At 40.1% G+C, this 24253-nt stretch overlaps 1 long non-coding RNA gene across 1 annotated transcript in view; it reads right to left on the reverse strand.

The window, feature by feature from the left end:
- The window catches only part of LOC111747427, a 264308-nt gene extending 255410 nt beyond the window's left edge, over positions 1-8898 (reverse strand). The window contains exon 1 of the long non-coding RNA XR_002783525.1: positions 8822-8898. This is a non-coding gene — a long non-coding RNA (uncharacterized LOC111747427). The remainder of the gene's footprint in view (positions 1-8821) is intronic.
- Positions 8899-24253: the final 15355 nt, after the last annotated feature.

The following is a 24253-nucleotide window of genomic DNA, read 5'->3' on the forward strand; positions in this document are numbered from 1 at the left end:
CACTAATGGTAGAGATCAACCTGTCAGGGCACAGAGCCAGGCAGATAAGGGAAGAGAGAGGATGTGGAGGAGCCAACAAGAGATGTCCAGCTTGCTTGCTGTGTCCTTGCCCCTACAGAATAGTATACTTCAACTGAGGCAGAGTAAACTGTCCTGGTCACTCCTGAGGGATCAAGAAGGTGCTAGGTGAGCAAGAAGGTGCCATCCTCAGCTTATATGCAAGGCCATGGCCAGTTCACGGGCAAGTGACCTGTGCAGTTATACAAGGCCCCATGCTCAGCAGGGCACTACATTTAGTCCAACGCTCCGCTGGCCCTGTCTAAAAATTCTTAATAATTTTTTAACAAATTATTGTTAAAAGGTTAAAAATTCTTAATAATTTTTAAACAAATTATTGTCAAATTATTGTTAACAAGGGTGCCACATTTTCATTTTACACTGGGCCTCACAGATTATGTAGCCAGTCTTGTGCAGGGCAAACCATTTTCTTCAGCTGGTGAGACTACATTCTGTAAGTATTACAGTATTCCAGTATTCCAGGTGATTCTAGGTGAATATCCTTTATTCAAAGCCAATGGATCCAGAGTTAATCTTAACCAGAGTGACAATGATACAGCAGAATGTATAACATGATAAAGCGAAGGGACATTTTACCATTTTTTTCTTTCCTCTCTCTCCTTTGAAGTCAAACTGCAAAGTGGCTTAGAAACCAAAATTAGCTGCCCCCAGAGAGAAATGCACCTGAATTACTACTGCCTCTCCCCAGCACAGAGGGAATGGACTTGGACTCTTACCCAGTTAATAATTTGTGCCCTGGGGTAGACTTTCTTGATGTACCCATTTGAGGGGCTATAGCCTTCAAATCAGCCAGGTAACTGCCAAAGCTACCGTTGACCTTGCCTCCTGAGCCTGGTGTATATAGGCCCCAGACAGGGACTCAGTATTGAAAACACATGCATACGAGGCTTATTGATGGGCTAGCGACATTTATGAACCATATTTCTAAGTCAGTGCTTTCTGAAAGCCTGGAAACTTGAGCCTATACTGCTTCTGCTTCCTTTTCCCAAAAGCCTCCAAACTCTAGCCTTCCTCTGAGTAATTATGCTCTTAATAGCAGCTAGGAGAAGCCCAGGTGAGAAGCCAGAAAAGGACCCGTAGCTGCCCTTTCTCTCATTCATTTCCTCCACGTCCACTGGGCAAAGCAAAGCACAGAAAGCTTCCGGCCCAGGCAGGATCACACTGGTTTTTGACAGCCTCTCACTCACTCCTACATTTTAGAAATAAGGGATGGTAGATTTGAAGCATTTTGTTTGCTTCATTGTTTAAAGTTAGAATAAATTTTCAATCACTCAAACCAAAAGCATTTCTAAAACCTCTACTGTATCAAGGAATCTAGAATCCAGGTGATAATCAAGTCTAGGGGGATTATGACAGAATCAGAGGATCGAGGGCTGCAGTGGGTACTTATGAGTCCTGTAATGGAGTGAATGGTATTCTGCAAAAAGATAGTCTACATCCTAACTCCTGGAACAGGTGAACGTGACCCTATTTGGAAAAAGAGTCTTTGCAGATGTAATTAAATTAAGGCTCTTGAAATAAGATCAATCTGGATTATCCAGGTAGGCCCTAAATACAATGACTAGTGTACTTACAAGAGACACACAAAGCAGAGGACACCACGTGACTATGAAGCCAGAGATGGGAGTGATGCAGCCTTGAGCCCAGAAATGCCTACAGCCACCAGAAGCTAGAAGAGGCAAGCAAAAAATTCTCCCCCAGAGCCTCTGGAGGAAACTCAGCTCTGCTGATACCTTGATTTCAGACTTCTTACATCCAGATCGGTGAGAAAATAAATTTCTGTTGTTTTAAGCCACCCAGTTTGTGGTAATTTGTTACAGCGGCCTCAGGAAACGAATACAAGCTCTGAGCCACATCTCTCACCCATGGCCTCAGCTTTACAACCACCTGGAATGGAAAATATGAGGCCTTTCAAAGCAGCCCAATTTGTTTTCACAGTGGGCCTCATTCTGGCCCCAGAATGAGCCTTTTCCCCAATGCAGAACTTCATGTAGTTGGAGACCGTAATAATCCAACTCCTACAGAGCTTTTTCTGGCTAAAGAGCCCTCGATAATGCCTCACGGGAGGTAGACTCCCTCCCTCACACTGGACACTGCCCTCTGCATCCCCTCCAGCCAGGACAGTACAGAGGGAATGACCCTCTCTCTTGTGCTGAACACTCTTCTTCCGAGGCAGCCCAAGGTTCCACTCATGTGTAAGCAGCTGGTTACACTGGCATCTCCTTTGGAGCTTACGACTTAAAGCAAAGCAAAACAAAACAAACCTACATCTTTTTTACATGTGTTTCAAAGATTTATTGTCAGCCCCATTTATTATATAGAAAATATTTTTATCTAAATATAATCAATCAGCTATGAAACACACCTGTGAAATGTATGTTTTTTAGTAGGAAAAAAGAGGGGGAAATTCTAAGCAGTCATTTATACATTTTGACAGCCAAGCTAAGCTTGTACAGATCAGATTATTCCCAAAGAATCAAAACACATAGGTTGGGGAAAATCTAACATTTCAGATCCAATTAGATATATAGAAACAACATTCCTGGGCTCAAATCCCATCTACACAATTTACTGACTACTGAACTTGGGTAGGTCACACAACCTCTTGATGCTTCAGTTCCCTTAAAATAAGGATAATCATAATGCCCTCTCATGCTGGATTCTCTCTGCTAGTCCTTCCAGATCTATACTCCTCTGCTCTGGACCTTGGGAGGCTGATTTCTTCGTACATGGTAGTCCCCACATCAACAAGCTTTCTTTCCCCCTGGCTTCTGGTTGTCACCAGCAGAAGATGAGAGTGGGGAAGAGAGTTGCTGGCGACTCATTCAGCTGGTGCCTCCCTGACAGGGCGCAGTGTGGCAGTAGCTGTATTCTTCTGCTGACAACCAATTCCAGAAACTGCTCTCTCACATCCTGCTTTCAGGGCTGAGGTAGTAGAAGATTGCACGCACTGCTAGCCACTCTTGCTGATGTACCTCTTTGTGACTAGCCCCTTCATCAAACTATCTTCAGTTACACCCTCTGAATGTGTCATCTGCCTCCTCATGGGACCCTGGCCAATGAACCCTTCAATGTATTTAGAACACAGCCTTATTCATCGAAAGACACAAAAGCATTTGTAATTATTATTGTTATTAGAAACAGCACTCAACTTGTCCAAAGCATCCTTGGCCAGGAGATAACTCAGTGCCATATTTAATTTTCCTCCCCAAGTCGAATACAATTTAGTGGTGGTGATAAATATAATATTCCCAGTTGTATAGATGTGGAAAAAACTATTAGGTTCTCTTTCGCCTGGATAATTAAAATAACCCCCTAACTCCTCTTCTGCCTTTCTCGCCTCCCCTTTTCTGATCATGCCATCACCATACGCAACGAACATTCAGGAGCTCCTTGCACCTCTGTGAATCAAATTCAGACTCAACCACTATCCCCCACAATTCAATCCCAAACTGCTTTCAAGGATGTCTTGAACATTTCACAACCACTAGGATGGCTATTAAAAAAAAAAAACTGAAAATAACGAGTGTTGGTGAGGATGTGGAAAAGTTGGAACCCTTGTCTGTTGCTGGAACTCTTGTCTATACTGAGCATGTAAAATGGTGCAGCTGCTGTAGAAAACACTATGGCAGTTCCTCAAAAAATAAACATAAAATCACCATATGACACATCAGTTCCACTTCTGGATATATATCCAAAAGAATTGAAAACAGGAACCAGAACAGATATTTGTACATCCATGTTCATAATAGCATTATTCACAATAGCTAAAAGGTGGAAACAAGCCACACGCCTATCGACATATGAGTGAATAAACAATAAAATGGAGTATATACATAAAATGGAATATTATTTGGTTTTATAAAGGAAGGAACTTCTGACATATGAGTGAACCTTGAAGACATTATGCTAAGTGGAATAAGCCAGTCACAAAAGGACAAATTTTGTATGATTTCACTTATGTAATATATGTAGTCGAATTCATAGAGACAGAAAGTAGAATGAATGGTGGTTGCCAGGGTTTGGGGGCAGGGGACATGGAGAGTTTCTGTAGAATGGCAGTGGGGTTTTAGTTTGGAAAAATGAAAAAATTCTGGAGCTGGACAGTGGTGACAGTTGCACAACAATGTAAATGTACTTACTGTCCTTAATGCCACGGTTAAAGGGTAAGATTAAAATGGAAATGTTTACATTATGTACATTTAGCCACAATAAAAAAAAAAATGTCCCCGAAATATTTATTGTTTGACTATCACACAAAGCACGGTACTGGAGATATGTCAGTGAACAAATTGGAAGGTCACTGTCCCCATCGAGAGGAATCTGCTCCTGCACTTCCCCACACAGTCCTCATTCCAGTCAATCTGTCCCCTAATTATGTCTTGCAATTCCAAGTTGAAATATAAACTCCTTAAAGAGACTAGATCTTATTCATCCTATATCCCTAGAACTTAACACAATATTGAACATGTAGAAACTGCTCAAAAATATTGGTTGAATTAAGTCAGTAAAAATATAGCCAAAGAAGTCTGTATCTCCTTTTTTTCTCATATCCTCTAGCCAGTCAGTACTTAACATTTCTTGAAGTTAGTTAGCTACATTTCAGAAATAAAGGAATATAGCTTCACGTTAAACTCACTTTATATTGTTCTGTTCACAGGTAATTCTCTTAAGCGCATAAATTGTGGGTTTCAAATCAGAACTCCACAGTCTGCTAACCACGCGTGCGTGGGCAGGTTACTGAGTGCCTCTAAGCCTGTTCCCCTCATCTATAAAGCAAGATGCTAGCAGTACTACGGTGGATGTCTGTTGCTTTGCAACCTAAAATCCATTGGCCCATCTTCTGGTGATAGTGTAACAACATTCTGCTGGGGAAACAATCATGCTCCTACTCCTTAGCCCATGGCTCAAGGATGAAACCTGCTACCAAGCCCAAGCCCTAAGAACATGTGGAACCCAGGCCATAGGAACAGGCATGGGATCCAATCAAAGCCAGTGAGCCACAGCCGGTCACTGTGATCAACACTGGCATATAGGCTCCCACTTTCTGGCTGGATTTAAAGCCCAAAATAGGTAAGGTCTGGAGCTTAGGGTCATCCTATAATAAAATGAAGCCTAAAAATGGAGCCACCTCCATTGTGGAGAGAAAAATCAGGTCCTGGGAAAGATGCCTGAGCCCTGGGTCAAGCCATACCTGAAGTATCTTCCTCTGGACTGAGAGTTACCAGAGCTAAAAAAGAAAATTTCTTTTTTTGTTGTTTAAAATAGTTTGACACTTATAACAGAACTAAGTCCTAATTAAAATAAATACCTCCTGAAAAAAGTTATTACGAAAATTAAATGAGATCCTCATGCATGTACACAGTACACACTCGATAAATGCAAATTACTGAAGTTAACTATGGTGATAGTTTATCGTTGTAGAAATTTTCTGGCTTCTTCTAGGGATCAGTTTTAACTCACATGCTCTGTCCCTGATTTCTGCCTTCATTGTCCTTCAATGATATGCTCTATCATGGTGATAGAGATAGTGGGATGGTGAGGACACATTTGTCTGTCATCACTTCCTAATGCCACACCCCGGCAGACATCACCGATTGAACACAGCACTCTTTCCTACTGAGTATAGACCGAGCCTTGGATTTCTATTCAACCCAACTCTCGTGACAGCTATTACCAATGAATCAAAGATGGCATGCAAAGTAAAACCAATTGTCTCAGCTCCAGAACAGCAGCTGGCAGTTTTTCTATAAAGAACTAGGTAGTCAGTATTTTAGGCATGGTCTCTATCACATATTCCTCTTTGTGTTTTGATTTTTTGTTTGTTTATAACCGTTTAAAAATGTAAAAAGCATTTTTGCTTTCTCAACTGTACAAAACCCCCTGCTCTGGAGCCTTGAAACCAGACCCAGAGGCTGGCCAAGAGGACCAGGCACCCACTTATCTCCCTCTGCAGAGGGCTCCTGGGAGCCCGGTAATGGAGCTCTTGGAAACGCTGCCTCAGTGCACCCACAGAACACACTGAATTGCCTGAAAAGTAGCAGGGGAGCTTTGACGATGGAAGAGTTCCTGTTCTCAACAGACCAATCCGGGCAAGCAGAAATCCACAGTCTGGAAGAAGCTACAACCCAAGGAAGAGCTCCAATGCCCATGCGCGTGCTGACCTTCGCCTCTGCCTCCGGAGAACCCATTCACCTCAGAGAGCTCCATTCCCCGCCACCAAATCTGAGATGTCTGACCTTCTTATAAAGGAAGTAAGGAAAGAGTTCAGATCACTGCATTTCTCCATTTTTAGTCTGACTTCTTACACTTAAAAAAATACCTCTGAAATGATTCCAAGATAGTATGCCACATTCCTTTGACTAACCTTTGATTCTTTAATATTTCCCAAAGTTTTTTATTAGAGTAGTATGTATAAAGACTGGTTTGGTCCTCCTGTCTATTATTCTCCATGCTTGTCTCTGGCTTTAGTGAAAAGGACTGAACTTTGCTTGACTGATGGTCATTTGTTCATTCAACAAACATTTACTGATACCCTCAATCCATGTCTCAAGGCACTTGCCGGTAGGGAAGACTGATATGCAGATGATGTTACAGCATGATGAGAAGGGTATCTACAGGGTAAGTGCCAGCATGTAGCAAGGTCAGCTCAGTCAGCCTAGGGAGGGGTGCCAAGAGGCCTGCTGGAAGGCAGTGTCGCTGCAGCTGAGTAGGGATGAATGCATAGGAGTTGACCAGATAAGGAAGCATGAGAGGACGACAGGTGCTGAGATTCAGTGGCTTGAGCTGAGGCTACACATGAGGAGGCTTGGGAGATGAGGCTGAAGAGGAAACAAGGGTGTGGTTATAAAATTCCTTGGAGTCCAAACTCTAACCTGAAAGCCACAGAAAACCTCTGAAGGAAATTAAGCAGAATGACTGGCTTGGGTTCTTATTTTCAAAACGAGCATTCTAGTTGCAGTTTGGAGAATAGACTAAAGCAAGAGTGTCCTGATTCGGAGCAAAGAGCCAAGAGTGAAGGCAGTTAGAGCAATTCAGGCAAGAAAGAAGTTATGAGGTCATGAACTAAATCAGCGACAACAAGAAAAATAAGAGCTCACATTCGTGTGGCACTTACTAACGACAAGGCACTGTGCGAAGTGCTCTCTGTGTATTAACTCATTTTCTCTTCACAACAAGCCTGAGATAGATTTGATACTATTTATCAACCTCGTGTCACAGATCAGGAAACACAGAGAGGTAAAGTAAGGAGCCCAAGCTCTGGGAGATATTCGTGTCTCAGCCAGAACTCAAATCCAGTAGTCTGGGTTCAGAGTTCACCTCCTCACCGCCCACTCTCCTAGCATACTCCTAGAGAGTGGGTATTCGGGACTGGGTGCTGAGTGCTTGAAATGAAGGAGACTTCAGAGCGATTTCGAGGGGTCTGGCTTGGGTACCTGAACATTTGGGTTTCAGCTTCTTGAGCCTCCTCCTCTGAAGGAAGCCCCTCCTCAAGTCTATACTTAGCTCCCAATGGTCCCCTACACACCCACACTCCCATCATCACGCCACCACCCCCTTCTCCTTTTCAGTCCTTGCATCTTGCATTCGACCCTAAACATAGAGTGAAAACCTCATGAGCGTTGCCAATTAGGTCTGAGGAACCGGGACAGAGAACCCTGCTCTTGGTTAATACAGCCGTTTAAGTCTGTTATTTTCAAATCAGACAGAACTGGGAAAACTTTGAGCAAGCTTGTGTGGTTTTCCTTCTCAGAGAGCAAGACCTTGGCAGCCCTACTAGTGTTTCACACTAGTTTTTCTACAAACAGATCGCGTACCAGGGTTTAACACACTTGGTCCGCCTGATCTGCAGCCTCAGACAGATCTGCAGCCTCAGACAGAATCGCAGAAAGAAAGTGGCCCTAGCTGAGAGAGCTTCAGACAGCCAAATGGATTTCTTTCTCCGGGCATGAAAGTTAAAGCAAGCATCTGCAGCAAGAAACTTGTGTATTTCCTGCGGACAGGGAGACCTCCTGCCCCTCCCGGGCTGATACAACCCACTTTGCACATCCTGCTTCTCTGGAGCTAAAAATAAATCGGTATGCACTGAAAAACACTCAAATGCATCTCCCCAGCACACCCCTTCTCGAGTCCACTAGGGCAAGAGACGCAAATCTTTCAGGTCCTGAATCCAAAACACAGACCACTTCCTCCTATGGGTTCAACCAGCGCCTTTCAGTCGCTCCCAAAGCCCCCTTCCCAGGCCCCCACCTCTCGCACACGCCTCCTGTGGCCTCTCAGGGCCGACTCCGCAGGCCGGGGAACCAGCGGGTGTCCGGGACCCCACCCCGCGCCGGGGAGGGATGCTCCGGAGGTCCCGGAGCCGCCAGGCTCTCCAACGCCCCCTTCCGACCCAGTGCGCCCCCATCTTCCCAGCCCCGCGCACCTCGGCGCGTCCCTCTGCAAAGTTGCTCCCTCCGCTTCTGCCACCCGTTCTCAGGGTCTTTGGTTTTGTTTTCTTTTCCCTCAGAGACATGGGAGGAAGGACAGGGGAATTGACAGAGTGAACTGAATCCGGGAGGGGCTGTAGAGACAGGTCCCCAGCCCCGCGCGCTCCACGTGCCCACCCCTGCGCCCTCCGCGCCGCAGGCGCTGGGTTCCCCCAAGCTGCTCCCGGCGCCCCCGCCCCGCGCACACCCGCCCCGGCTGCCACTCCGACTCCGCTCTGGCTCCGGAGAAGCCGCGGGCAGGCGCTGCGACTCACCGCCTCGGCTGCTCCCGGCGTCTGTGTCGCCGCGGGCGAGGCTGCGGCAGCGGCAGCGGCAGCGCCTTCCCTCCGCCCGCCTCCCCCTGGACAGCACCGCCGCCTGCCGCGCCCCCCTCCCCAGCCTCGCTCGCTGCCTCCCTCCTCGCGGCCAACCACCCCCCTCCCAACTGCAGCCCCGCAGACGGCCTCTCCCTGGGTGCAGGGGTGCCAAGCTGAGGCGTGGGGTTTGCAGGTGTAGTGGACGCCTCCACCCTGCCGGGGTGCAGCCGCTGGGCTTATCCGCGATGGGCCCCCTAGCCCTAGCCCACCACCCAAGCTTCTGGGCGGGATGCACTGGCGCTTTCCAAAGGGAGCCATCTGTTTACCTGTTCGGGCCGTGGGGAGGTCAGATTCAAACCACAGCACCTTCCTCTAGGCTTCGATTGAGGAGGGTGGGCGTGGGGGTGGGGGGAGACTCGAGTCCCTGCTGGTTGCAGTGAAGTTCAGGAGGGCCTTGGAAGGACATGAGGGTCTGCTCTTGCCTAACCAGTATTTTCTCTATTCAGAGCCTTCTGTGAATTGTCTAGGGTTGGCTTAACAAAAACTCAGGAGAAGGACATCTGAGGGAGAACCCCCTTATCCCACCTCCACCCCATCCTCCACTCCAGAATGTCACCAAATATTTTACCTCGACTGGAGATGATCTGAAGCGAATGTCTTGTCAATTCAGTGAACCAATATTTACCCAGTGGCTGCCAGCACGTATTCCTATCTTGCTCTGTTGGCCACTCATGACCTGTCAAAAAGCCACTGTAACTTCTTGTGTTTGTCAACCCCGGTGACATTTCCAGAACCCCACATCAGGCCTTAAAAGCAACTTAGAGTCATTCATTCATTAAAAATCTTGCTGGTTAAAAACAACAAAAAGGCACCATGTAAAGCTATAAGGCCACTATGACCTATCTATGTTTGCTATAAAGATTACAAAAATCTTTTAATATGACTAGTAATAGAAATGACAGTTACATTTAGGTCCAAACAGCTGCCAACTTTGATTTGAAAATTAAGAAAAGGTACACCTGACTGAAAACAACCTCTTAGTTCTGCCTTCAATTTCCACATCATTTATTCACTTCAGACAGGACTTGAAAAATCAAGTTATCTGAGAAGCCAGTAAACCATGATTGGACTCTAAAACTTTTTCTTGAAAGGGATTAGCGTATTAACTCAAGATACACACTAAGGAGCTGGGTTTTTGTTTTGTTTTTAAATACTAGACCTGGGCCCCGCCCACCCCCACTAACCCCACACCCCCACCCTGAGATTCTGATTTAACTGGTCAGGGGTGCAGCCTTTCATGGGGATTTTTTTTCCTTGGGCCCGAGAGATTCTGTTGTACAGCCAGGATGGAAACCTGGGATTAGCCAATCTTCAAACCCGGCCTAAGGCAATGGGACACAAAACAAGGAAGTTTGAGGCTGGGAAAGGTCTGAGCAGGTGTTGCCAACTCAAGTGTCTTTAAGGGATTAAGATGCAGTGATAAAGAAGTAATTTAGGCTGGGTGTACTAGGGCAAACTGGGAAGGGCATTATGCCATATATAGATTTTTCGGGGTAATGATTCATTCTTTTAAGAACATTTTTCTGCATGGGAAATGTAGGTCCAATTGTGGCCATCGAGTTGGGTTTTTTATTATTATTGTTATTGTTATTATTATTATTATTATTATTTGTTTGTTTTTTCTCGAGAAGCAGAAGTCTACATTTAATATGAACTCTACTCATTTTAAAATATTGGTAACTAATTTTTTAAGTTCTTTAAATGCCCCATAGGCCAAGGCAAAAGAGTGCGTAGGCCACAAGGAGTCCCTAGGTCATCATTTGGTCAGCTCTGGTCTGAACAGTGTAGGGCTGGTCACTGCTACATACTCTGCAGGAAGAATTCTGATGGGTCAGAGGAAGTGGTGGGAAGGTGTCAGCGCTTTACTAAGATATAACTTATATAGCACACAATTTAATGTTTTTAGTATATTCTCAGAGTTTTACAACTGTCACCACAATCACTTTTAGAACCCCCAAAAGAAATGGCATATCCGTAATGTAGAGGAAGCAAGAGAATTAAAATGTTAATCAAGCCATAATCAGAGACTGCAGTATGCTGTCAGCCCTGCAGCCAGGCTAGGAGGACACCTCAGAACAAAGAAAGATTTCTGCTGGGATTGCTAACAACCTATTCCCTATGAAGGCGAAACAGGAACCGAGAGTCATTCTCTATGGCTAAAACCATGGGGAACCAATGGATTAAAGGCTGGGAACCACCAACAGGCCTTTCACTCTACATATTCTTACTTTTTCACACTATATACCCTTCTCCTTCCTCACTGTATGTCCATATCAAAGGAAATGGATTAACAAAATCTTTTAAACAATAACTCACAGGAACTAAAGAAGGATATACAAACTGAATCCCCTGAACACTGGAGGGCCCCCACCTACTCACTGTCTTTCCACATCTCTCTTGGTCCCTCTCACTCTCTGCCTCTGAGAGGAGAACATTGTTTGTAGAGTGTTATCGCTTTTCTAACAAAATTTCATTTTGACTCTCACTTTGGCGTGTGTGTTGAATTCTTTCCGCACTCTCCGCCAAAGGACCCTCTTCTCTCAGTCCAGGGCTTGGTCCCCCCATCACTTGAGGGGAAATTTGCCCTGTCCTGTGTCACCTCTTAGCACTCTCCATTTTTTCTTCTAACCCCCAGCCCCTGGCGACCATAAATCTACTTTCTGTCTCTACAACTGATTTGCCTACTCTGAATATTTCATATAAATTAAGTCTTCATACGATATGAAGTCTGTTGTGACTGGTTTCTTTCACTTAGCATAATGTTTTTAAGGTTTAACCTGTCATCATTACTTCATTCTTTTCTATGAACAAATAATAATCCCATGATACAGAAATATCATATTTTGTTTATTAATTTATCAGTTAATGGACTTCTTGGCTAATATGCTGCTATGAACATTCATGTATAGATTTTTATGTGGATGTATGTTTTTATTTCTCTTGGGTGTATATCTAGGAATAGAAATGCTGAGTCATATAGCAAATCTATATTTAACATTTTGAAGAATAGCCACGCTTTTTTCCAAAGTTGCTGTACCATTTTACCTTTTCACCAGCAGTATATGAGGGTTCAAATTTCTCCACATCCTAAACCAACACTCACTCATTTGTCATTTTTAAAGTTATACCACCCTAGTGGGTGTGAAGTGGTATCCCATTTGTGGTTTTGATTTGCATTTTTCTAATGGCTAATATGTTGCTCTTCTTTTCATGTGCTTATCTTCTTTAGAGAAATGTTTTTTCAGATGCTTGGTCTACTTTTTAACCGGGTTATTTGTGTTTTTATTATTCATGTGTAAGAGTTCTTTATATATTCTGACTATAAGTCCCTTATCAGATATATAATTTGAAAATATTTCCATTCTGTGGGTTGTCTGTTTTCTTTGTGGTATCTTTCAAAGAGCAAACGTATTTCATTTTGATGAAGCACAAACTATGTGTTCTTTTGTTGTTTGTACTTTGGATGTTATATCTAAAAGGCTTTGCCTAATTCAAGGTCACAAAGATTTAAGCCTGAATATTAGTCCTTACTCTTTAAAATGCTCCTCAGTTGTGTGATATTGGAAACTGGGAACACGAAGACAACTGGCCTTAGGCTTGTGGTCAGAGTCTCCTGCATCTAGAGGTCTAATTTGCTGGGACTGCTCTCTCACCGTGGCACTTTGTCAACTTTGGGCATCGAATTATAAGTGTCTGTCAAGGAAGCAACCAAGTGTATAAAGTTTAGACTAGCTAGGCCAACGATAGCATGTATTTATTCATCCGCTCCACAGATATTTCCTGAGGGACCCCTATGTGCTTGAAATTGTTCTAGGTTCTCAAAATATAGCACTAAAAAAGACAAATGAGATCCATGCTCTGGTGAGGCTTATAGTTTAGCGAGAGAGAGAAAGAGAGAGGAAGAAGGAGAGGGAGAGGGAGGGGGAGAACACTTAGATTATTCTGGAAACACAAAGAAATCTAATGTGGTTGGAGCTTAGTGGGTGTCTTTGGCTAACCTCCCTAGAAAGTAGAGCCTGAGCAACATTTTGAATTCATTTTTGTATAAGGTACAAGGTATCGATCAAGGTTCATCTTTTTACTTATGGATATCCAATTGTTTCAACACCACTTACTGAAAAGACTATTTTCTTCTCCACTGAATCATCTTGCATCTTTGTCAAAATTTAGTTGATCCTATTTATGTAGATTTATTTCTAGACTCACTATTGTGTTCCAATGATCTATGTGCCTATACTTTTGCTAAGTCCCACGTTGTCTTGATTACTGTAGGTTTTCAATGAGTCTTGAAATCAAGTGGTGCAATTCCTCCAACTTTGTTGTTGTTGTTGTTTTTAAACTGTCTTGGCTGTTCTACTTCCTTTGTCTTTCCACATACACTTTAGAATAATGTCAATATCTACAAAATTCCTACTGACATTATGATTGGGATTGTACTGAATCTATAGACCAATTTGGGGATAATTAGCAGCTTAACAGTATTCAGTCTTATAATCCATGAACATGAGAAATATTTATATTTTAGTCTTCTTTGACTTCTTTCATCAGCATCTTGTAGTTTTGAACATAAAAATCCTACACATTTTTGTTAGCCTTATAACAATGTATTTCTTTTCTTGTGTGCTATTGGAAATGTAAATTTCAGTTTCCAAATGTTTATGGCTTGTACATAGAAATATGATTTATTTTTGTATATCTATCTTGTATCCTATGGCCTTCATAAACTCACCAGTTTCAGGAACTTTTTTATAGATTCCTTGGGATTTTACATGATGACAGTCATGGCATTGCGAATAGGGGGAGTTTTATTTCTTTTTTTCCAATCTCTATGCCTTATATTTCTTTTTCTTACCTTATTGCACTACCTAAAACTTCCAGTTCTATGCTGAATGGAAGTGGCAAGAGCAGATGTCCTTGCCTTGTTCCCAATCTTAAGGGGAAAGTATTCAGTCTGATTAGGAAGGTACTTTGAGCTGTCTCCCTCGGAGGGAGCAAGGGATGTATCCTCTATATATTTTAGAATCACTATTCTTTAAAAGCACCCTGACCACACAGCACCAGTGATTCTAATGCCCAGATAGATTTAGAGACCACCAGTCTAGAAGATCTCTTTGCTCCCTTCTGGCTCTTAAATTTTATGAGACAAGCTCCTCTATTCAACAGCAAATATTTACTCAGTGTTTTCTACATGCCAGACACAGTTTTAGGCTCTCTCCGTATAAAAATTAAAGCTTATACATGCCCTTACTAACCTTAAAATCTAGTGAGGGAATCTCACACAGAAGCCTGTGTTACAATGCAATGTAAATGCTCTAATGGAAGTATGTACTTGCTTTACTTACTCTTAATTTCCTAGATCCTTGAAGAAGGAGAGAACATCTGCCTACTGAATTCTAACTGAAACCACTGTGCCTTAGATACTTGCAGTCACCTAAAGCCAGTCTTTTCTGGATTTTTGCCCAACAGAAGAGTCTTTCTCTTGGTTATAGAGCCTCAGAATTTGTGGACTCCTTTTGAGATAATTTGAGGCTGTCATCTTAATTAGGACTTTTTAATTTCTCCTCAGATCTCTTTTTTCCTCTTCACCTTACAAGTGCTATAAAAGGATCTTACTTCTTTTAAATGTCTCTTCCTTCATCTCTAATCAGTAATGATCATATCTTCACATTCTACAACTGGATCATTTTTTTCCTCCTACATGTATATTTAATAATATAGCTTCATTTAATTATAGCCCATGCCCTCATATTCATGAGATATATCAGTATAGCTAAGGATATACTGATATATCTCATGAAAATCACATCGAAGGGGGGGTGGGGGTTATTAAAGTAGATTATCCACTGCTGCCAACGCAGTACTACTACTTTAGTGCTATTTATTCTTCATCGTCAAAGTACATCTGTGAAGAAGTAGGTGTTCTTCGCAGTGGTAGCTGAATGATCAGTTATTTTAATGTTCTCATTAATAATGATTTTCTAAAATAAATAATTTTCATTGACTAATACGTTTAACAAAAATTTTTGTTTAATCTGGAAGGTTTTCATAGAATACAAATGGTAGGGCATCCCAAAGTTTAAAGAAAATATTATGCAAGTGAGAAAATTATGCAAGTGAGATAACTTTGTCCATTAACTTTTGTTTTTCTTATGGTTAGGAAAAGACTCATTATTCACTATTAATGCTAACACATTTCAACCCAGTCATTTATTGGGAAGCCTCTTCTGTGCCAGGCCTGAGAGGTTTATATAAAGACATGTAAGTTAGTTTTCCTACTGTCAGGAAACTGTTTAATAGAGAAAAGAGATGCATAAACAGATGGTGACATTGAGGTGTGCTATGGTCCAGGAAGGGTAGGTTTCTGTAGATGTTCAGTCTTCTAATCCAGACCCAAGGTGAGCAGGCATATTTAAGTTCTAAAATATAACTAGTTACTATTCACTGAGTGTTTACTATGTGCTGGGCACTATTTTAAGCAAATATCACATATTAGCCCACTTAATCTTCATCAAAAGCCCATGAGGAAGGTACTCCTATTACTCCATTATCAAATGAGCTTTTTAAAAAGTTTAATGACTTGCCAGAGCAAGCACAGCCTTGAAGATGCTGGATGGGAATCTAGAATAGGTCATTGCACATAACAATGTCCCCCTGGGGAGATGTCCTATTCTAATCTCCAAGGCCTATGACTACATTACCCTACATGGAAAAGAGGAATTAAGGTTGCAGATAGAATTAAGACTGCTAATCTACTGGCTTTAAATAGGAGGATTATTTTATATTACTCAAGTGGGCCAATGCAATCCATAGGGGTCCTTAGAAGTAGAACAGGGAGGCAGAAGGAGATATGAGCTGCAGAAAATAGTCAGAGATGCAGTACTGCTGGCTTTGAAGACAGAAGAAGGGACCTCTGAGTCAAGGAAGATGGACAGACTATAGAAGCTGGAAAAGGCAAGCAATCAGATTTTCCCCTAGAGTCTCCAGAAAGGAACACAGCTCTGCTAACAGCTTGATGTCAGCCCACTGAGACCCGTTTCAGACTTCTGAACTGCAGAACTGTAAGATAATAAATTTGTGTTATTTTAAGCTACCAAGTTTATGGTAATTTTTTAAAAGATTTTTATTAAAATCATGATATGATATCAGTTTCAGGTGTACAGCAGTTATTCGCTAAAGAAGTGATCACCGTAAGTGCAGCAACCATCTGACACTGTACAACACTATCCCAATATTATTGACTATTCCCTGCGCTGTACACCACATCCCTATGACTTATTTGTTTTATACCTAGAAATTTAAACCTCATATTCTCCTTTACCCGTTTTCTCCCCTTTTTAAAGTTTTTCAATTACAGTTGATATTCCACATTATTTTATATTAGTTTCAGGTGTACAGCATAGTGGTTAGACATTTATATAATTTACAAAGTGACCCCCTGACTAGTCCAGTACCCAGCTGGCACCATACTGAGTTATTACCATATTATTGACTATATTCCTTATGCTTTACTTTACATCCCCATAACCATTTCGTAACTACCAGTTTGCATTTCTTAATCCCTTTACCTTTTTCACCCCATTGTGATAGTTTGTTACAGCAACAATAAGGAACTTATACACAGGCCCAGGTCTTTCTCCTTTTAGAGCTCAAAGCCTTGATTCCAGAACCTTCTTCCCAAGTTTTAACATAGAAGAACATAATCCAACATTTTTGCATGTATTGCTTGGAATATTTGGCCCTGGATTCCTTATCTAATTCTTATTTACTATAAAAGGCAGCACCAGCCCTCCAACCCTTCTGCATCTCTGCAAGACCCTACTTGTACTTTCTCCCTATCCCCTTGGCATTTCTCGGTACATCTTCAATTCATCTGGAAACTAGAAGGATTCATTATGTACTGATTTTCTCCTAGAACATTACCAAAAATGGCAAAATGAACAATAAGCAGAGTCACGATCAGAAGGGAGCAATATTTTTATCAAACACCATGACTACCCCCATCAGTCAGGCAGCCATCACACCCAGGCCAGCAACTTCTGTGTAGAGTGATGTACAGCCTAAGTATTTGACAGGAGGCAGAGGTTTGCTGCATTCCGTTCTGCCTCAAGATACACTTGGTCTGGTTCAAGGTAAGACATTCTAAAGGAGGAAAATAGCTTCTCTCCCTGCATATTCAGGCAGCTGCCTTGCCTGCAACTCTCCAAGAATGATTCAAGAGGGGAATCCAGCTCAGCGTACAGGAGACCTTGTTTGCTGGTCTTCTCTTGGCTGCAGAGCTGCCGAGACCATGAGAGCAAGTAAAAAGGGAGGCTCTCTCCTCCCCGCTTCACAGGCTCCAGCTGCTGATCATTTTATCATCTTCTCAGTTTATCGCTCCACCTTCAACACTTTCTCTAGGTCTCTTGTCATGTGGCACCCAGAATGAAGTGCAGTTAACTAGGAAGATTCTTCTGCCAGATAACCAAAGGTGACAAGCACCAACCTCAAGGTCACAGTGATTATGCTGGAGTTTCGAGAGTTTATTGTTATATAGTCAGGAATTTTGTGATCCATCGAAAGTATTTACATAACAGAAATGGGTAAATGCTACAAATCAGAATTTCTCCCCACTCGCTTCCTGCCCCACAGCAGATTTATTGGAACACGCTGGGTCATACTGTCTGTGCGCCTTTTGAGATATTGTCTTATTTTCTTGCTTTTGAAAGCCAGCACCACGAATGAGACTGCCACTCGACTTGCAGGCCATGAGAGCATAAAAGTTAGGACAGTCAACCACTGACACAAATACAGCTTTTGAGCTCAGGTACTGGCTCTTTAGCAATTCCTTAAACCCCAAAGAGAACGAGAGCTGCATCACCAAATACCAATGACATAATGGCTATAAAATCTACTGGTTTACATCAGTACGGCAGAGGAAAGAGAGGATATCGGATTAAAATCAGAGAAGACTTCATGAGGAAATTAGCTGGATCTTTATCCTTTGTCTTATTAATAATTACTTAGTAACTCCTATGTGCGAACTTCTGTGCTAGGCTCTGTGGGGACACAAAGATGAATCTGGATGTGGACTCTATCCTAGAAGAGCTGGCAACTTCACAAGGCCTTCAGGAAGGACCGGGGCATCTGAGCTCTCCTTTGGACATTGTGCCAAAATCACTTTCCTTGATCCCTGCGCCTCCCTCCACCTTTTGCTTCTCTGCTCCTTGGCACCCCAATTTGACCTGTTCCTTGGATTATATTTTCTATTCCTCAGATTTATGGACTTCATATCTCAAGTCCAGGTGTTCTCTCCCCCTGCCCCAGCCCTTCCATGCCCTTCTCTTCTTGCCCCTCTCAGCTCATGTGTCAGCCCCTCAGACAGGCTTTTCTTACCACACCTTAATGTTACCCCTATACACACATGCACACAGAGGTCCAGGTACTCTTTATCACATCACCCGATTTATTTCTTTCATGGCAGTTAGCATAATCTGTACTTAGGTCATGCATTATTTATTATTTATTTTTTTATTGTCTGGTCTACCATTACCACCTGCCACTAGATAAGCGCTCTTAACAGCAGGGATCTTACCTGTCTTATTTAACGCCATGTCTCTAATACTTATCCTTAAGCTTGTGCTTTCAATAATAAATGTTTAATTAATTAATGTAAATATAAATGAAGTGCAGCTATTGGGCCTCAGAAGAAAGTATGGTTACATCCAACTGGAAAGACCAGGAAAAGACTTTACAGAAGAGGTAGGTTTTGAGCTGAACCTTGAAAGAGGGGTAGGATTTGGAAGGCGGAAGATACAAAGTGAGAAATAGCACAGAAACCGGGAACCAGCAGAGGAAGCGATAACAAGATCGTTCCAAAAAGATTGGACAGGTAGCCATTAACACCAGTTCAATCGTACATTCATTACTTATGATTTTGGAAAGAGAAGTATTTTGTAATTTGCCTTTTCTTAAGACAGTGATTTCAAAATTGAGTTCTGCATCATCCACATCCTGCACAGCTTGGCTGGTGGTGGGGTGAAGAGGGAGAGGGAGAGGGCTTCCCTTCCCCACCTTCCACCCCCGACCCCACAAGCCCCCATCCAGCAAATCTGCTTCAATCCATTGTATCTCTTTGTGCTTTTAAGTAAGGTTTGATTTGGGGAAAAGATCCCATCTTTCTTTGTCTTTTCTACACAATGATTAAAATATTTCTTCATGAATCTTTTGTTTTTGTATTCAATTCTCGTGGGAAAATATGCAATTCTCTTTTTTTGCCCCCCTTAAATAAAATTTACTTTCAGAGATTTTGATACCTATACCATATAGAGATTTTTCAGGGTAATGATTCATTCTTTTAAGAACATAACATTTTGAAATACAGATTCTTTCATCTTTCCTACAGATTCTATGAGCCATACATAGATGTATTTGCAAAGTATACGTATGATTATGTTGAAAGACAAGACTATATCACGGACATGTTTAAAGAAGTAGAAATGAAGAAAATATATTTAAATATCTAGGTAGAAAAAAATGTCTGCTGGGTACTGGGACAGTGTGCTAAATTTTAAAAGTGAATTGAAATAAATGGAGTAGCTTCAAAATATTCTGAACTGCATTCAAAAAGATAATGATTAAAATTCAAAGTCCAATGATCAACTCTGACATTTTCATGTTGCATTCTGCCTCTGACAAGTTTGGGTCCTGCTTGTAATTATTTTTAAATCAAAAAGAGAATTAATGATTCATACCCTGTGATTCAAATACCAAGTTCTTCACAGATCACGTGTTATATTTCCATTTAAAAATACCCCTACACAAACCCTTATCTGCCATGGCCTGATCAAGAAACATTTCATTTTATCTTGACTAGTATTAAGAACTTTTACTCAAAAAGATTCGGGGATACTGCTATTGATTAATCCTCACATGGTATTGGAGGTTGCATCCCTGTGACAGCAAATTCTAGGGTAATTAAAATTGTATGACTATAAATCTTATCCATCTAGGAGCCCATTAATTTCAAGAAATTCTAATAAACAAAATAATTTGGAGTTTAGATACAATGGGATTTGGTCAATATTTTTCAGATCTTGAGAAGTGATGGAAGGAAAACTGGTAATCTTAATACAGAGATACAAATTTAAGATTAAAGGTCATGGTATTTCCAGGACTCTCTTGTACCATCAAACTACACAATCTCATATTAGAATGCCTTGGTTTCTGGTTCTAATATCCTAAGAAGTGTAGCAATGGATTCATGCCTATCAAATCCATACACACAATCATCCAGAAGCAGCTAGCTTAATAGAATGGTGGAATGGCCTGCTGAAGAATAAATTATAGCTCCAGCTGGGAGACAACACTCTAAATGGATAAGGCAAGATGCAGTTACGCTTTAGTTAACAACCAAGATAAGGTCAAGTTTCCTCAATAAGCAGAATATACAGGTCCAGGAAACAAGAGGTGGAAATTGGAGTAGCTTCTCTCACTTTTGCACTGAAGAATCTACTTACAAAATTTTTGCCTCCCCTCCCTGCACACTACAGACTACACATGGGGTGAGGAGCATTATATCTGGATCCCAAGGGTTTCTCTGAGGTGCTTCTTAATATCTAAGAGTAAAAGTTAATGAAAATTTGCAAAAAAAAAAAAATCAGGGCTACTGAGGATGCAGATCTTTCAGGAATGAGGGTTTGAGTCACCCCAAAAAACAGGTAAAAAACTCTGACCAGCTGAGATTCTGGCTGAGGTCAAGGAGAATGTGGAAGAGTAATGGAAATAGCCTCTTTGTGACCATTTGTGGGCATGAAGACACTAACAATTAGGCATATTTCATTCCATGCTTGATGTGTGTGTATGTATATGTAATAATATAATATCTACTATAATAATTACTACATATATATTTATAATTCCCCTTACTCTTCTCTTTTCCCTTATTGTTATATACAAGGATTGATGATGGCAATTAACTTTACAATTCATCCTTAGGCAAAAAAAAAAAAACAACTCAGCATTGTGACTGAATTTTGAGAAGTAATTAACATAGTCCAGAATGTCTACTGTGATTGTCTCAAAAAGATTGATTCAACAAGTTTGGGAACTTTTTATTTCTTCATTTTGGGGAAAAGGTAAGGAATGTTTTTGGTTGTACAAAAGTTAGTTGCATATCGTTAGAAGGAAGCATAAAGATGTTTTTGTTATTGCATAGAGGTTTAAAATGTGTAGAAGGGTAGTTATGCATACTGAGCAGCCAAAAGGATGAACTGTGTTAGTTAATAAACTACTTCTCTCAGTTCCAACCCACTCTCTATACTCTACCACTGGAGATTTCAACATTCCTCCCATAATTAATAGAACAAACAAGTAGACAGAAATTCATCAAGGATATAGAGGTCCTAAATAATACTTCTGACTTGATTTAATTGACATTTCAGAACACAATCCAACAACAGCAAAATACATATTCTTTTCAAGTATATGAGGAGCCTTAACCACGATAGACTATATTCTTGGCCATAAAACACATTTTATCAACTTTTAAAAAATTGAAATCATGTAAAATATGCTCTCTGACCATAAGAGAATTAAAGTAGAACTCAATAGTAGAAATACATCTGGAAAATTCCCAGGTACTTGTAAATTAAGTTCCCAAATATTTGGAAATTAAATAACACATTTCTAAGATACCTATTTGTTAAAGAGGAAGTTCAAGGGAAGTTAGAAATATTTTGAGAGAGAGGTGTTGGTATTTCTGACTATAATTGTAGATTCATCTATCCTTAAAAGTTCTCCTTTTTTTGTTGTTGCATATATTTCGAAGCTCTGCTATTAGGTACACAAACATTTAGAATGTTTAAATAACTAAATAACTTAGGATGTTTATGTCTTTTTAATTGACCAGTTTATCATGATAAAATGATTCTTATTATCTCTGATAATAGTCTCTGTTCTGAAATCTACTTTGTCTGATATTAATGTAGTCACCCAGTTTTCTTTGATTAGTATTAGCATGATATATGTTTTTCTTCATCTTTTTTTTAACTTATTTGTATCTTTATATTTAAAGTTGTTTTCTTGTAAGCAAGATACAGTTGAGTTTTGCCTTTTCTGACACATCCAATCTAACAATCTCTGCCCTTTAATTAGAGTGTTTAGACCATTTATATTTAATGTGATTACAGATATATTAGGGTTTAAATCTACCATTTTGCTATTTGTTTCTGTCTGTCATTGCTATTCTTGTTTTCTGCCTCTTAGTTTGAGTATTTGGGGGGATTTAATTCTGTCTCTTTGGTTGGCTCGTTAGCTATACCTCTTTTTATGTATCACTTTTTTATGATTGCTTTAGTAATTTTACTGAATGGTTTTAGATTGCTTTACTGATTGCTTTTTAGTGATATCTCACTATCACAGTAATAATATACCTTCAAGTAATGATATATCACTAATATAATATGCTCATAATACACTTCACATATAGTATAAGAATATTACAACAATATACTACTATTTCCTTTTTCCCAAGCTTTGTGCAACTATTTTCATTCATTTTAATTCTATATGTACTATAAATCTCACAACCCAATAATATTTTTTTAAACAATCAATTACATTTTAAGATATTTAAAAAACATGAAAATTCTATTTTATATTTATCCATACATTTTCAATTTCTGGTGCTCTTTATTCCTTCAAGTAGATCTAGATTTCTATTTGGTATTATTTGCCTTGTACCTGAAGGACTTCCTTTAATATTTCTTATAGTGAAAGTGTGCTATTAAAGAATTCTTTCAAATTTATATATCTGAAAAAATTTTTATTTTACTTTCATTTTTTTACTTTAAAACTGTTGTTTCATATAGGTTTTGCCTGACTTTTAGATGATTAAGGAAAGAGAGTAAGCCCAGTCTCTGTTTCTCAACCATGGCCAGAAGTGGGAGTACAATAACAAAACTAAAAAATAGTTGCATATGGTAAAAAATTTCAGAAAATACAAAAGAGTATGTGTTAAAAAGTAAGCCTTCTTTACACCACATATCACTAGTGCTTCCAATTCATCAGTCTCTCTTTTCAGACATAATACCAATTTCTTATAAAATGTCATGGAATATAACAGATGCAGAGAATATCTGTTAGCATATACATGAGTGAATGTTGTGCACAAGATGTTGTAGCCCTATTTTGTTATGCTTAACAGCATGTCTAGATGATGGTTCCATATCAGCATACATAGTTCTACTTCCTTAATTTTTTATGGCTGCAGAGTCTTTCATTATAGGAATGTAACATGATTTATTTAATCAATTCTTGATTAATGGATATTAAGTGAGTTGTCAGCCCTCTGCTATTATAAACAATGCTATAATGAATATTTTTGCACATGTATCTTTGGGCACATATATGATAATACCTGTAGGATAAATTCATAAAATTAGAATTTTTAGATCAAGAGATTATGCATTTTAAAATGAGATATGTGTTGTTAAAAAGTCCTCAAAAAGGACTGTACTAATTTATATTGCCATCAACAGTGTTATGAGAGAGGGAAGTGTTTAGCTTTGATGTTACAGAAAATAATAAGCAGCAATATTGAAGTTTTGAGTAATGACAAGATGAACTTAGTAATTTCACAAAGCTTAGAGAGAAGGAAAGAAACAGATAAAGAAAGGATATACTGAGTTCAGGTTGCATGATTTAAATAAGGTTACATTTATGATAAGAAAATTTAAAGCTTAAGTTAGTTTTCCTACTACATATATGATGACTACATGTCATTATATTTTTTGTCCAAATCCATAGAATATACACCACCAAGAGTAAACTTTAAGGTAAACTATGCACTTCGAGTGATTATGATGTGTCAAGATAAATTAATCCTTGGCAAAAAAGAAAAAAAAATGTGCCAGTCTGGTAAGTGATGTTGGTAATGAGGGAGGCTATGCGCATGTGGCGGCTGGGGGAATACGGGAAATCTCTGTACCTCCCTCTCAATATTGTTGCAAACCTAAAATTCTTCTAAAAAGTAAAGTCTTATGAAAACTAAATTACATATATTTAAAAGTAAAGAATGAAAAAAGATGTATCATGAGGGAAATATTGGCAAAACTTATATCTAAGGGCTTCTATCTAGAACAAATAAAAAACTATTATACTTGAATAAGAAGAAACTCTAGTAAAAAAAAAATTGGGACAAAATAATTGGACAGGCACTTCACTGAAGAATATATATGGATAATAAATAACTACATGATAAGATACTCGATATCATTAGTTATTAGAGAAATACTTCCCAAAATCATACATAATAATATATAACCCCATACCCACCAAAATAGCTAAAATTAA

This window comes from Pteropus vampyrus, unplaced genomic scaffold (assembly GCF_000151845.1).
Source record: "Pteropus vampyrus isolate Shadow unplaced genomic scaffold, Pvam_2.0 Scaffold222, whole genome shotgun sequence".
NCBI classification, from domain to species: Eukaryota; Metazoa; Chordata; class Mammalia; order Chiroptera; family Pteropodidae; genus Pteropus; species Pteropus vampyrus.